The 15,831-nt window shown below is 37.2% G+C and overlaps 1 pseudogene across 1 annotated transcript; it reads left to right on the forward strand.

Moving 5' to 3' along the window:
• The first annotated feature begins 219 nt into the window (after window positions 1-219).
• Window positions 220-682, forward strand: LOC309825288 (ubiquitin-conjugating enzyme E2 variant 1-like; annotated as a pseudogene). Its single transcript has 2 exons — window positions 220-397; window positions 524-682. The product of its transcript is annotated as a ubiquitin-conjugating enzyme E2 variant 1-like (transcript).
• Window positions 683-15,831: the final 15,149 nt, after the last annotated feature.

Genomic DNA, 15,831 nt, shown 5'->3' on the forward strand with positions numbered 1-15,831 from the left:
TTAGACCCTTTTTGAGCTCTTAATATAAGGATTTTGGTCTTAATCTTAAAATAGGTATTTGAAAAATATTTATTCACCCTGAGCAAGGTATTGTGCAAGGTGCTAATCTTGTTCATGTGTATCTCTCAGTGTTGGGCTTACTGGGAGTCAGTGGGAAGAACTAAAGAACGTAATCTGGGGGTGAAGAAGGGGCCGGCCTTTGAGCGACAGCGACGCAAGATGGTAGCCACCACGGGCTAGGGAGTAAAAGTCCCTCGCAATTGCCCACTGTTGGAAGAAATCGAAGTAGGCCAGAAAGGAATAGGAGATGGCACAGTTAGCTGGGGTCTAGAAGATGACAAAGACGTGACACTTGTCCACAAGATGGACAGGGATGATAATTGGGCCTCCAAGAACTGTTTATGAAAACTGAATACACAGCCTTAAAATAGAATGTGGACTTAAATACCCAGAAGCACCCCCCTTTGTAAGAGTTGTAACAAAAATTAATATGAATGGAGTTAATAGTTCTAATGGAGTGGTGGACCCAAGAGCCATGTCAGTGCTAGCAGAATGGCAGAACTCATATAGCATCAAAGTTGTCCTGCAAGAGCTTCGGCGCCTAATGATGTCTAAAGAAAATATGAAACTCCCTCAGCCTCCTGAAGGACAGTGTTACAGCAATTAATCAAAAAGAAAAACCACAGGCCCCGCCTTAGCCCCCATTCAACTTAAGCAGTCGTCTTCATCTTCCACAGTAGTAAAATTTCTAGATACGTCTTGTAGACCTCAAAGTACTGGAAAGGAAACTCCCATTCAAAGGCAGTTTATCGTAAGATACTGTAAATGATACTGATTTTCTGATACTATTTCCATTTGAAATATATAAGTTGTGCAATAACAAATCATCCTGTCAAGTGTAACCACTGTCCACATAGCTGAACTTCTGGGATCAAGAAAGTGTATTTAAATCGATTCCCATCATAACCGGCGGGGCACATCTAACTCAACTGTCAAAAGACACACCACGCAATCACCTTGCTGCTGATTACATGGCCTGGGGTCTCTGCCTTCTCCCCCTTCCCCTCCCCCTGCCTCCTCCCTTCCTGCAACAGCCCTCCAGCTGGGGGTGGCTTCTTAGAGTAGATGTGAAGGTTTCAGGTCACAGCCTGTGGGACTACTCCTGGGTGTGTGGGGGGTGATTTGTCTGCACCCCTGGTTTCTTTCTTTAACTCTTAAATGCTGCCTCCCTTCCAAGCCATCATCCTCTTCCCAGTCTCCACTACCACCCTTGGCCGAAGCATAGATTGTAACCCCCTCGGCTCCCCTCTGAAATTGGCCTTTGGTAAGGAATTCAGGGATTTCCCCATATCTTCTCCCCTCACCTTAATCGAGGGGTGCTGCTTTTTCCTTCTTCCTACTCAAGTCCCTTTTTGCACCATCACCACCCAACACCTTCCAGGACACTTCCTTGCTTTGGCCATAAGGGAAGGTTGGAGAGCATCTCTGACCTCCCTCATTTAGTTTTGGAACCACACTTATTTACTCTCCACCAGCCTGGGAAATGAATATTGGGTTCTCAGCCCTGCCACCCTCTGCTGTCATCATCAGCTAATACTTTTTTTAGCTCAGGTTTTTTTTTTTTTTTTTTTTTTGCGGTACGTGGGCCTCTCACTGTTGTGGCCTCTCCCGTCGTGGTGCACAGGCTCCAGACGCGCTCAGCGGCCATGGCTCACGGGCCCAGCCGCTCCACGGCATGCGGGATCTTCCCGGACCGGGGCACGAACCCACGTCCCCTGCATCGGCAGGCGGACTCTCAACCACTGCGCCACCAGGGAAGCCCTAGCTCAGGTTTTGATAAGGTGAAAAGAACAGTCACCAAGGTCACTCAGACCTGCCAGCTCTCAAAGTCCTTGGTCGTTAAACTTGGAGAAAGGCCACAGAAGACACTGGTAAGCACACACGATTCCTCTGAATGAATCGTTTTCTTTTCCTGTAATTGCTTTTGCTTTCAAAAATTGAAGACGTTTTAAACAGGGCTCTCATTTGGTCATCCTTGCAATCCATTTGGGTCTAGTTTGGAATCTGACAACTGGAACATAAAGAACCTTGAACTCAGTGCATACTTTGGTTTCAGTGCTGCTGCTTCTCTGAGTCCTCAGCAGGGATAAGAAAGAACTTGGCGTGCACGGCAGATCCCTGGAATTCCTGGCCAGTGGCTGCGTTTTCCACTTTTCTGTTCAGGACCACTAAATGCTGAGATGTTGGACGCATACCGAAATAAGAGCAATTCATTGTGTTCTAAGTTTTTTTTTTTTTTTAAATTTAATGTTTGTGGTGTAAAACCACCTTTTAAAGCAGCAACTATCAAGTCTGCAAAGCACCTGATGTTTCCATTAATCTTTTTCTGGGGAAAACCTTAGCTCTAAGGATTTAACATCCTGTAAGTAAAGTTTAACATAACAGTATTCCATAAGTAGACTTTTTATTGTCAGACCATTGCCTGATTTTAATATAATAAAAAGAAGTGTGTGTTAATATTTAAAAAAAGAAAAAAATGTAATCTGATAACAGCACTTACTCTTTCAGAAGATGACTGATTCCAACAAGCATCACCTCGATCTTTTATAAACGTTATCTTCTCTTATATCAATATGTAATTATTTTCTACCTGGGAGAGCACTCTTTCTGTCTTTCAACTTTCTTTATACCCCACATTAACAAGCAAGGTGCCTTAGTTTACCATTTATGACTTACAATGAGATGATCCCAAATCGATCATTCATTTTCCCTGTTGTTCTCTCATATTCTATGCCACCACCTTCTCCATGAAGCCTTCTCTGAGGTCTCTTAGTACAAAGGGATCTTCTCCCCTCAATCCTCTATAACATTCTCCTATGCCTCTTCTTAGGAACCACCATATTTGATCTAATTTTCTAATTCTTCATGTATATATATTTCCCACTTCCTAGTTGTTCTGTTTCTGAGGGCTGTGCTTTTTCCGTGTGTACCCTTATTAGACACTCCGCCCCAAACACACACACACACACACACACTCACTCTCTCTCTCTCTCTCTCTCTCTCTCTCTCTCCTGACCCATTCTCAATAAAATCTATTGATGCTTTAATGAAGCTTTCTGAGAAATTTAATTTTCAGATGTATTATTTAGTATGGGATATTTTCATAAAGTCCCAATTTCCATGATAACAATGCCAGCATCATACTCAAACTATTACATCCTCAGAAAGCTTTAGGACCTATAAATTAGAGTTTGAAATGCAAAAATGGGACAACATACCAAACAAAGTGTAACATCTGTACAGGCATGATTAAGTCAGTAAACATCATTGCTTTCTTATGTGACAATAGTTTCCAAAATTCCACTGAGAACTTTAGGCAGGTTCCATTTAGTGACATTTATGTCTTGTGTTCTTATTGATTGGTACTTATGTCTTACCATTTGTTAAGTATTTTGAATACCACTCCATATACGTGAACTCTTCAGTGTCGAGTCATGGGCTCTCTTCTCCCCACTATAATGTTTGTTTGAGTATGTTACTGGGCAATACAGAGAAGAAAATGAGCACCTAGTTTTCTCTGCAAAGTTAACTGAGCTTATAGTGACTCTACGATCAAGGCATTTCATGAAAAAAACCTCTATCAACTGAACAAACAGAATAAACACTGAAGATAATATGCTCATAGATGAAGTTGAGCTTTGTGTAGTTCTGAGAAAATCAAAGTTGTGGGAAAATATTTTTTTGGGGCCATTGTAATTATTCACATATTTCACTGTCACTACTCTAAAAAAGTAGTTCTGAAGTCTGTTTCATTTTCTTTTGATTATTGTATAAAACATGAAATGAAAGTTAGTAACAAAGAAGCTCCCCTCCATAAGAAATGTTACATTTATACTGCTTTCACAATGAAATAGAAATACACTCTTAAAGTTGTATTTCAGAATTTGCAATCTTCTTTAAATGGAAGGTTTCAATAGAAAAACAGAGATTTTAAAAAATATAAGTTTCTGACATTATCTCAGATAGTTTTTGAAATATTCATCATTTCTCTCACATAATAAACAGTATATTAAACTACTACATATAAAATAAATGACAAGGTACTACTGTATAGCACAGGGAACTATATTCAATATCCTGTAATAAACCACAGTGGAAAAGGATATGAAAAAGAATATATATATGTATAACTGAATCACTTTGCTGTACAGCAGAAACTAACACAACACTGTAAATCAACTATACTTCAATAAAAAAAAAACTATGTATTACCTTTCCTTTTGAAGACAATGAAGATATATAGTTTTATTCTAGAATCATTATTAGAAAAAATCTTTAATACTTAGGAAATTTGGAACACACTGTGATGGTACATTTTATATGTCAAATTGACTGGACTACAGTGTGCTCAGATATTTAGTAAAACATTGTGGGTGTGTCTGTGATGGTGTTTTTGGATGAGAATAACAATGAATCTGCAGACTGAGTAAAGCAGATTGCCCTCCCTAATGTGGGTGGGCCTCATCCAATCAGCTGAAGGCCTGAATGAAACAAAAAGTCTGGCTGTCTCTCAAGTAGCAGGGAATTCCTCCTGCCTGACTATAGCTGATACATTGATCTTTATCTTTTCCTGCTTTTGGATTCGAACTGAAACTGATTTTCTTTTTTCTTCATTTTTAGTACTCTGTTTTTCTTTTCTTTTTTAAAAAATTTTTATTGGAGTATAGTTGATTTACAATGTTGTGTTAGTTTCAGGTGTACAGCAAAGTGAATCAGTTATACATATATACACTTTTATTTTTTTAGATTATTTCCCCATATAGGCCATTACACATTATTGAGTAGAGTTCCATGTGCTATACAGCAGGTTCTTATTAGTTATCTATTTTATATATAGTAGTGTGTATATGTCAATCCCAATCTCCCAATTTATCCTTCCTCCCCTTACCCCCTGATAACTATAAGTTTGTTTTCTATATCCATGACTCTACTTCTGTTTTGCAAATAAGTTCATTTGTACCCTATTTTTAGATTCCACATATAAGCGATATCATATGATATTTGTCTTTCTGTGTCTGATTTACTTCACTCAGTACGACAATCTCTAGGCCCATCCATGTTGCTGCAATGGCATTATTTTGTTCTTTATTATGGCTGACTAATATTCCATTGTGTGATACTGATTTTTCTTTTGTTTTCAGCCTGCTGGCTTTCTAACTGGAAGATGTACCATTGGTTCTCCTGGGTTTCCAGTTGCTGACTGCAGCTCTTGAGATTTCGCAGCCTCCATAATTGCGTGAGCCAATTCCTAAGATAAATCTCTTTATAAATGTAAATATAAATATCACTATGGGGGGACATATACATATGTACACGCCCTGTTGGTTCTGTTTCTCTGAAGAACCTTGATTAATACACACAATGTAAATTAAAACTTGGAAATACTGACAGAAAATCCCTTGAATTACTATCTAACTTGATGTTTAAAAAAATCTTTTGATTATAATATGTATATTTATTTCCTAGATGAAATATTGTTGCTCATCCTCATAATGTGTTTTTCAAAAACTAAAATAGTTAAAACAAATTATAGATCCATCCCTTTTTCCTCAACTTGACTCAAGGCAAATTATAATAATCTAATCATTGACAGTTCCCCACAAAATTTATATCCACTTCAAAATCAGGATGATTTAAAAAACAGTTAATAAATTTCATATTTCATAATAAGAAATTCTTTGACTTGTAAATTAATCCTTTCCACAACTAATTGCTTTGTATGTTCACGCAATAGGGATTTTAAAAAGACCACATCCTATAAGTACATACAATGGAATATTACTCAGCCATAAAAAAGAACGAAATTCTGCCATTTGCAATAATGTGGATAGACTTAGAGGATAGTATGCTTAGTGAAATAAGTCAGACAGAGAAAGACAAATACTCTATGTAATCACTTATATGTGGAATCTAAAAAATAAAACAAAGGAATGTATATAATAAAACAGAAACAGACTCACAGATACATGTCATGACAATACATAAAGAGAAGAAGGAGAAAAGCAGTGGAGTGGGGATGGGGGTGAGATAGCAAATTTAGATAGTCAGAGGAGGCCTCATTGAAGAGGTGACATTAAAGCAGACTTAAGGAGATGAGGGAGAGATGCATGTATATATCCTTGGAAGAGCATCACAGGCAAAGGAACAGCAGGCACAAAATTTCTGAGATAGAGCTGGTGTGTTCTCAGAGCACTGAGGAGGCCAAGGTAGCTGGGATGGGGTGCACAAGGGGGAGAACAATAGGAGATGAAACCAGAGAGGTGGTGCCTTGCAGACCATTCTCCAGTCTTTAGCTTTTACTCTAAGTAATACTGGGAGCCACTGAAGGGCTTTGAGCAAAGGATTTACACCATCTCATGATGTTCAACAGGACTGCTCTGTTTGTTACAGTGGAGAGAAGAGACACTAAGAAGTAAGGTGGAAGCAAGGAGACTAATAAGTGGGCTATTGCAGTAAGCTATGTGAGACAGGATGCCTTTCCACATCGGTGCCAATTGAGCCCTAATCTTTGCAGATGACGTACTTGGTTTTTTCTACTACAGCACTGGGGAGAGCATTGCCTACTTTTCTGCGGCAAACTCTTGGAGATTCTTTTCTGAATGTGCAAAATAAGAGTACAGTTTTTGTTTTGACATACTTTAAAAATAATTGTTTTAAAAGGAAACCACAACCAACCATGGCTATGATACTGAACTGTTGAAATACTAAAGAATACTAAAAAAATAAGCCATTTATATACTCCTGGGCAAGCATCTAGGTGACAAATATTTTCAAGTGGATGGGCCAAGCACTAACGAGGTGGAGGAGTGTTACTATCATAACATTTTCATTTGAATCATACCACAGAGTTTGTTATTTTTCTTTGTTTTCATTACTTATCTTTATGAAAAACTCAACGTTTTTGACTGTCTCTCCAATCAGTATAGGACCAAGTCTACACTGAATAGAGTTGATTTTGTGTGCTTTTGGCAGTTTTCTTACACTTCTGAAAGTCTGAGATTTTCTTTTACAGAAAATGTGTGAAAGGAAGAGAGGTATATGTCATCCTTGCTGTCTTCAAACTCACCCCCGATACTAAATTATCTCATAGTGTAGCTGCATGTTACAATACTGAGTCCATACGCTGAAAGCATCTGCTCTACTGCTTTTATGGCTTTTATATAACCTCTGGCTAATTCATCCTTTGGTTTCACATTAGATCATCATAATAACATGGATGAGAACTAATTCTTGAAGCATGTGATCCCTGTCTTTTCAGGGCCTCTGTACCTTGAAAGAGAGAATTCGAGAACAATGGTTCTCTACCAGGGTGATTTGGTGCTCCAGGGGACATTTGGCAATGCCTGAAGACATTTTAAATTATCAGTTTTGGGGAGAGGAAGTTTCTGGCACCTGGTGGCTAGGAATTCTGCCAAACATCCTACAGGGCACTGGACAGCTCCCACGGACACAGAATCATCTAATCCCAAATGTCGGTAGTAGTGAGATTGAGAAACCCTGTTCTAGAACAAGAGCTGAGAAGCACTTGAATGAGGTGGATGGCATTCCAAGCAGACAGAACTTTTCATTAGTTTGAAGATATCAAACTGTACAGAATGGTCCTCCTGGGGCTACAGTGAGTTAATGCTCCTCCACAACTGTCTTTTCCATAGAGTAACTCAAGCAGCAGTTCAGGACCTGCCATAGTATATTACAGAAGTTGCTTTGGGCTTTAATGAAATACAAAGGGCTATAAAAGCATCTTCTATAAAATACTAATGAGATTTTGCACACTGTAATTGAGGGACAAGAGGGTGACAACATCGCTTCCCAGATTTAAAGGAATATTTTCCCACTTACTCACTTAATTTCTTTTGTAGCCTCAGTGATGATGGTAAGTGTGCACCCTACGTGGAGGATTTAAGCCCCAATGCACGATGAAGAAAACCCAAAGATTATAACATATCCTTCTCTCTTTTCATTCCAGTTGATCAAACATACATCTGAAAACTACAAATTGCATTAACAATGACAAACTATCAGGAACAATTTTTCAAAGGCTATTTATCAAATTTGTAAATGTGATGAGGCAGTCCAGAAAATTCCCCCTTGCTACCTATTTCATCAGTTCTCAGAAACAGCATATTTTCACCTTTTAACCTTTCTGAAACAAGGTGTATCTTACAGCACAACGCCTCATGCAATCACCGTCAGCCAGGGAGCAGTCATGCTGTAGTTATGTGAAAGCCTTCTGATAAGATAAAGAAAATGTCACCATCAGTGTATCCTTCATTTTGATAAAACAAAGGTGGTTCCCTAGAAGTTGGTAAACAGAGGCATAAGCCAACATTTTCTGGCCACAGTAAGACAAAAATGGGTACTGAAAGGAGGATCCAGACCCTCAGAAATTGTGTTTTGAAAGATCCTTTATAGATATTAATTCACACACTCCCTTCATGAATTATTCTAGAAATAGTATGCAAGCAATTAGAATATGGAAAGTATTCAGGTCCCTGTGGCCTGAGAAGCCAAATCACAATAATAGAATCTTCTCTCAAGATACCTTTGCCATCACAGCAGAGCACAGCAAGCTGTTCTTTCTACTAAGTATCGCTTGAACTTATCTGAACTGCACTAATATTCTTCCCTGACCTACCGGGCTGTTTCTGGTCCCTTAAAACACAGACCAGCTACACACCACAGTACCCATCATTATTCACATTTCCATAAAGTAGAGAACCACACAGTAGGAGGGAAGGCAAACAGCTACAGTTAGTTTCTTGTAATAACTTCCGAGGTTTGCATCGTTGACTTAGGAACAGCTATGAGGAGAGAGAGCTCCAAGTGCTCAAGTGACAAAATCCACTTCCCAAATATGCTGCACAAACTTAAAATTTCCCTGCCAAAGAGTATTGCTATGTTTATGAAATGTCAGTTAGTTTACAAAATAAAAAGACCTTCTATCTGGAGCTGGGCAAATGATATGTAGGGCAGCTGTATCCCAAGGGCTTGTTGGGGCCTAGAGCAGGCTTCCCCCAAAATATGCCTCAATGGCATATTGATTATTTTGGATTAAAGTTACTTAAGAAGCAGCTGATGCAAGAGGGACACTTGGACCCCACCCCCACCCCCGCCGTCTCCCTGAAGGCAGGGAATAAATCTCTCATGTGAAAGGTATACTCCCTGCATCTAGAGGTAGAAGGATACCCTTATCACCAGAGATAGGAAATTTGGGGCCAAGAAGCCTGTGTAAACAAACCTTATTACTTCTTTAATTTACTACTCAAAGCCCAAATCCAAGCCCAAACTCTGTTTAGATTCTTCACTAATTAAGCACCCAAAGCCTATTTCTTTGTCTTGTTAATTCCTCAGTTACTTACTGTTTCTTTGTCTAAAAAATATAAAGTCTGCCTGCTTAGGTCACTTCTTAGGTCCCATTTCCATGAGATTTCCTTGCACATGAATTAAAATTTGTTTCTTTTTCTCCAGTTAACCTGTCTTGTGTCAGTTAATTATTAGTCCAACCACAAGAACTCAAGGGGTAGAGGGGGAAATTTCCCCCTCTCGGACAGGCTCTTTCCAGAAAATAACCTTCTTGGGGAAGACCAGACTCAGAGCAAGAGAAACAGGCTTCCTGAAACTGGGATAAAAATTGGAATTAGGTACCACTCACTTCTGGAATTGGGGAACCATCATTACTAGTCATCATTCACAAGCAGGAGCAGCTGAGGCTCTGGTTCCAGGGTAGAAGTGAAGATTTTTCCTCCACTGTAAGAAGAAGGGAGATTTCCTATCTCTGAAATGCCCTAAGACTCAACTATTGCTGATCTGAGAGAGATATCAACTCACTAGTGTCTCCCTGCAAAAGAGCCCTCACATAAGTAATCCACATCAGACTACAGAAATATTTCACAACAGAGCAGTTAATATAACCTCTTCAGAGATGTTTCTCTGGCTTTACCATAGGCTGGTAGTGGGGCAAGAAGAGAGAACCCAACACAGGCAGACTTTCCAGTAACTGGATCACTGCCTACAATCCACTGAAAATAATATTTTACTTTACATTTTTTTTCTCCTGCATCTGTACCATTTATGCAAATGTCTGAGGAACCAAAGACATCTAGAAAGTAATGAAGAAATAATATGTAAAATAAGTATTCCACAATGTAGTAGAACAAAATTTTGAATATACGTAGTGTCAATTTTTAAAGTTTCCATTATGGTTTATTTTGAAGAAATTTCAATGCCTTTATCTAGTAAGATTTCAAAGTTGAAGTTTTCATCTGACTGGTTGATGAAGAAATGGACAAATTTCTAGAAATACAATCTCCCAAGACTGAACCAGGAAGAAATAGAAAATATGAACAGACCAATTACCAGTAATGAAATTGAATCAATAATAAAAAAAAAACTTCCCAACAAAAAAAAGTTCAGGACCAGATGGCTTCCAAGGTAAATTCTATCAAACATCTGGAGAAGAGTTAACATCTGTTCTTCTCAAACTATTCCAAAAAATTAGAGAGAAAGGAATGCTTCTGAATTCATTGTATAAGGCCACCATCACCCTGATTCCAAAACCAGACAAAGATATTACCAATAAAGAAAATTGCAGGTATCACTGATATTGAACATAGATGCAAAAATCCTCAAAAAATATTAGCAAACTGAATCCAACAATACGTTAAAAGGATCATACATCTTGATCAAGTGGGATTTATTGCAGGGATGAAAGATTTTTAATATCTGGAAATCAATGTGATATACCACATTAACAAATTAAAGAATATAAATCATATGATCATCTCAATAGATGCAGAAAAAGCTTTTGTCAAAATTCAACATCCATTTATGATAAAAATTTTCCAGAAAGTGGGTATAGAGGGAACATATCTCAACATAATAAAGGCCATATATGATGAGCCCACAACTAACACCATACTCAACAGTGAAAAGCTGAAAGCATTTCCGCTAAGATCAGGAACAAGACAAGGATGTCCACTCTCATCATTTTTATTCAACATAGTATTGTAAGTCCTAGCCACAGCAATCAGAGAAGACAAAGAAATAAAAGGAATCCGAATAGGAAAGGAAGTAAACCTGTCACTGTTTGCAGGTGACATGATACTATACATAGAAAATCCTAAAGATGCCACGAAAAAATTACTAGAGTTCATTAATGAATTTGGTAAAGTTGCAGCATACAAAATTAATATACAGAAATCTGTACCAATTCTGTATACTAACTATGAACTATCAGAAAGAGTAATTAAGGAAACAATCCTATTTACAATCACACCAAAAAGAATAAAATACCTAGGAATAAACCTACCTAAAGAAGTAAAACCCCGGTACTCTGAAAACTATTAAGACCCTGATGAAAGAAATTGAAGAGGACACAAACAGATGGAAACATACCATGTTTATGGATTGGAAGACTTAGTACTTTTAAAATGACCATACTACCCAAGCACTCTACAGATTCAATGCAGTCCCTATCAAATTACCAATGGCAATTTTCACAGAACTGGAACAAAAAAATTTAAAAATTTGTTTGGAAACACAAAGACCCTGAATAGCCAAATCAATCTTGAGAAAGAAAAATGGAACTGGAGGAATCATGCTCCCTGACTTCAGACCGTATTACAAAGCTACAGTCATCAAAAGAGTATGGTACTGGCGCGCGCACACACACACACACACACACACACACACACACACACACACACACATCAATGGAATAGGATAGAAAGCCTAGAAATAAACCCATGCACTTATGTTCAGTTAATCTATGACAAAGGAGGCAAGAATATACACTGGAGAAAAGACAGCCTCTTCAATAAGTGGTGCTGGGAAAACTGGACAGCTACAGGTAAAGGAATGAAATTAGAATATTCTCTAATACCATATACAAAAATAAACTAAAAATGAATTAAAGACCTAAATGTAAGAACAGAAAGCATAAAATGCATAGAAGAAAACATAGATGGAACACTGACATAAATTGTAGCAATTTTTTTGGATCTGTCTCTTAAAGCAAAGGAAACAAAAGCAAAAATAAACAAATGGGACCTAAACTTAAAAGCTTTTGCACAGCAAAGGAAACTATCAACAAAACAAAAAAAACAAACCTACTAAATGGGAGAAAATATTTGCAAATGACATGACCAATAAATGGCTAATATCCAAAATATATAAACAGCTCATATAAGTCAATACCAAAAACAAAAAACAAAAAAACAAACAAATGGGCAGAACACCTGAATAGACATTTTTCCAAATATCTATTGGAAGATATACACATGGTCAATAGGCACAAGAAAAAAATGCTCAACATTTTTAATCATCAGAGAAATGCAAATTAAAACCACAATGAGATATCACCTCACGTCTGTCAGAATGGCTATAATCAAAAAGAATACAAATAACAAATGTTGCCACACACCTATGGTCAATTAATCTTTGACAAAGGAGGCAAGAGTATACATTGGTGAAAAGACAGTCTCTTCAGCAAGTGATGTTGGGAAAGCTGGACAGCTGCATGTAAATCAATGAAGTTAGAACACTCCCTCACACCATACACAACAATAAACTCTATATGGCTTAAAGACTTAAATATAAGACATGACACTGTAAAACTCCTAGAAGAGAACACAGGCAAAACATTCTCTTGACATAAATCGTACCAGTGTTTTCATAGGTCAGTCTCCCAAGGCAATAGAAATAGAAAGGCAATAGAAATGAAATTTTTCCCAAGGCAAAAATAAACAAATGGGGCTTAATCAAACTTATAAGCTTTTGCAGAGCAAAGAAAGCCATAAACAAAATGAAAAGACCACATATGGACCTGGAGAAAATATCTGCAAATGAAGTGACTGACAAGGGATTAATTTCTAAAATATACAAATGCTCATACAACTCAATAACAAAAAAACAAAAAACCCAATCAAAAAATGGGCAGAAGACCTAAATAGACATTTCTCCAAAGAAGACATATAGATAGCCAACAGGCACACGAAAAGATGCTCAACATCACTAATTATTAGAGAAATGTAAATCAAAACTACAATGAGGTATCACATCACACCCGTCAGAACGGCCATCATCAAAAAAATCTATAAACAATAAATGCTAGAGAGGGTGTGGAGAAAAGGGAACCCTCTTGCCCTATTGGTGGGAATGTAAATTGATACAGCCACTATGCAGAACAGTATGGGGGTTCCTTAAAAAACTAAAAATAGAACTACCACATGACCCAGCAATCCCACTCCTGGGCATATACCCGGAGAAAACTATAATTCAAGAAGACACATGCACCCCAATGTTCATTGCAGCACTATTTATAAGAGCCAGGACTTGGAAGCAACCTATATGTCTATTGACAGATGAATGGATAAAGTACATGTGGTATATATACACAATGGAATACTACTTGGCTATAAAAAAGAATAATATTTTGCCATTTGCAACAACATGGATGGACTTGGAGGGCATTTTGCTAAGTGAAATAAGTCAGACAGAGACAGACAAACACTGTATGATATCACTTATATGTGGAATCTAAAAAATAAAACAGACTAGTAAATATAACAAAACAGAAATAGAGTCACAGATATAAAGGACAAACTAGTGGTTACCAGGGGGAAGATGGAAAGTGGAAGTAGCAAGATAGGGATGGGGGATCAAGAAGTACAAACTTCTATGTATAAAATAAATAAGCTACAAGGATATATCATACAGCACAGGGAATGTAGCCAATATTTTGAAATAACTATAAATGGAGTATAACTAAAAAATTGTGAATCACTGTGTTGTACACCTGAGACATATAATATTATACATCAACTATACCTCAATAAAAATTAAATTAAAAAGTTTTTTCAATGCTTTTATCTAGTAAGATTTCAAAGTTGAAGTTTTCATCTGACTGGTCACTTGCCAAAAGGCTTCCGTATAACTACACATACTGAACTACCTTGTAGTACTTGTATTGCAACCTTGAGTCAAAGAAGCATAACAGAACAACTGTTGAGAAAGGCCAAAAATTAAAATACCTTTAAAAATTAGAAACAAATAATACAGGAAATAGCCCAGGATATTTTCTAATTAAAGCTTTTATACCAGTTCCACAATTTCATCCATTCAGATATACCTTTTGTCTCCACCTCTGATTTAGTTCTTTTGTTTTTCCAAAGTGCAATCAATTTCTAAATCACAGAATTATGGACTTTTTAAAGTGAAACATTAACAACTGAATAGTAGTGATAAAAATTAACTCAAAAAGAAAAATGACAAGTGATTCTTATATTTACATCTACAACTCTGGGCAAAAATCTGGGAAAACTAGTTTAAAAAGATAAAAGTAAATTAGAATTTGTTGCTCCTTAGCAATCAGTTTTGTAATATTATCATATATTCTTAGCGCTGGGTAGGACTTTTGGGATCATCTAGTTCAAACTCCGGTCAGATACCTAAATCTATATAGCATCCTGTGGCAGCAGCCATTCAGATTTTATTTAAATGCCTCAAATCTATATAACATTCAGGTGATGACCTTACTTCATATTTCTTAGGAGTAAATAGCTATCGTCAGCCAGGAAATGGCTTATCTTCCTATCATGAAATACATCAGCCTAGTCATACACTTTGCCAGTGATGTGCTGGTAAATGTTTCCCAAACAGGAGTCCATGAAAAATAAAAGCCTTGCTTTGTATCATTTGCTGATTCCCGTGGTGAAAATACCTAGGTCAGGTTCTCTGACAGCGAAGTTCAGAAGAGATGCACATTCTCTCTTCTCATGAACAATCCTTCCCTTTTGTTACTGTGATAAGGATGGTCTGTCAAAGGCCAATCCCTCAATTTTAGTTCTCGATCCAACCCCCTCTAATTTTCTCAAAACTTCACTCACAGATAAACTTCCTCTCTCCTAAATCATCAATTTATCTACTTCTGGAGGAATCTTCCTACCATCATCTATCATGATATGTATGATCACAGCATTCTCTTTTAGTCTTTAAATAGCATTCATTAGTACTTGATAGTTCTTGTATGTTTAATTCTTAAAATGTATTCAAATTCTGTCTCCTCAGTTAGAATGTAAGTCTTACATGTTCAGAGGCATTCTTTGGCTTGCTCACAGCCTTATCTCCAGAAGCTACAATAGTTCCAGGCACACAGTACGTACCCAATAAGTAGTCACCAATTTATGGAAAGAATAGGAAACTTCATAGTACAGCTTTTTTGTTTTGATAGAACTTATTGTTAGAAATTGCTTCTTTATGTTGGTAGGAATGAACCTTCTAATTCTACTGGTTTCAGATATGCTAATTAAGATAAATGAATAGAGTTCGTGTGCTGATTCTTTAAAGAACAAGGAAAGGATAGGGCATGGATGAATCATCAAATACCTTAACCAATTAGTTGAGGGAATCATACCAGTTTGAAAGTAATCAAATACATGCTTACCTATCCTTATATTACACATTCTTATAAAGTACACCACACTAATTTAATTTGCTGTTCATTGATAAATGCCCTGACCATTAATATTCAGGAAGGATCAAAAAACCTTGTTATTTGTTCCTTGGTTATAACTCCTGGTAAATGAATTACAATGTCATATATTTTCACGTTAGAAAATAAAGTTAACTGATAAGATTTTATCTGAATTCCAAGAATATGGTCTTTCTTAAACATTTTGGTAATGGATGACTAAATAACTCATCAAAATGACCCCTGCTCCCTTTTTCTGTGGACACATACATCTTTCAGCATTGATACTGCCCCCTCTCAGG

The sequence above is a fragment of the Grampus griseus genome, assembly GCF_964374135.1.
Source record: "Grampus griseus genome assembly, chromosome: 7".
Taxonomy (NCBI): Eukaryota; Metazoa; Chordata; class Mammalia; order Artiodactyla; family Delphinidae; genus Grampus; species Grampus griseus.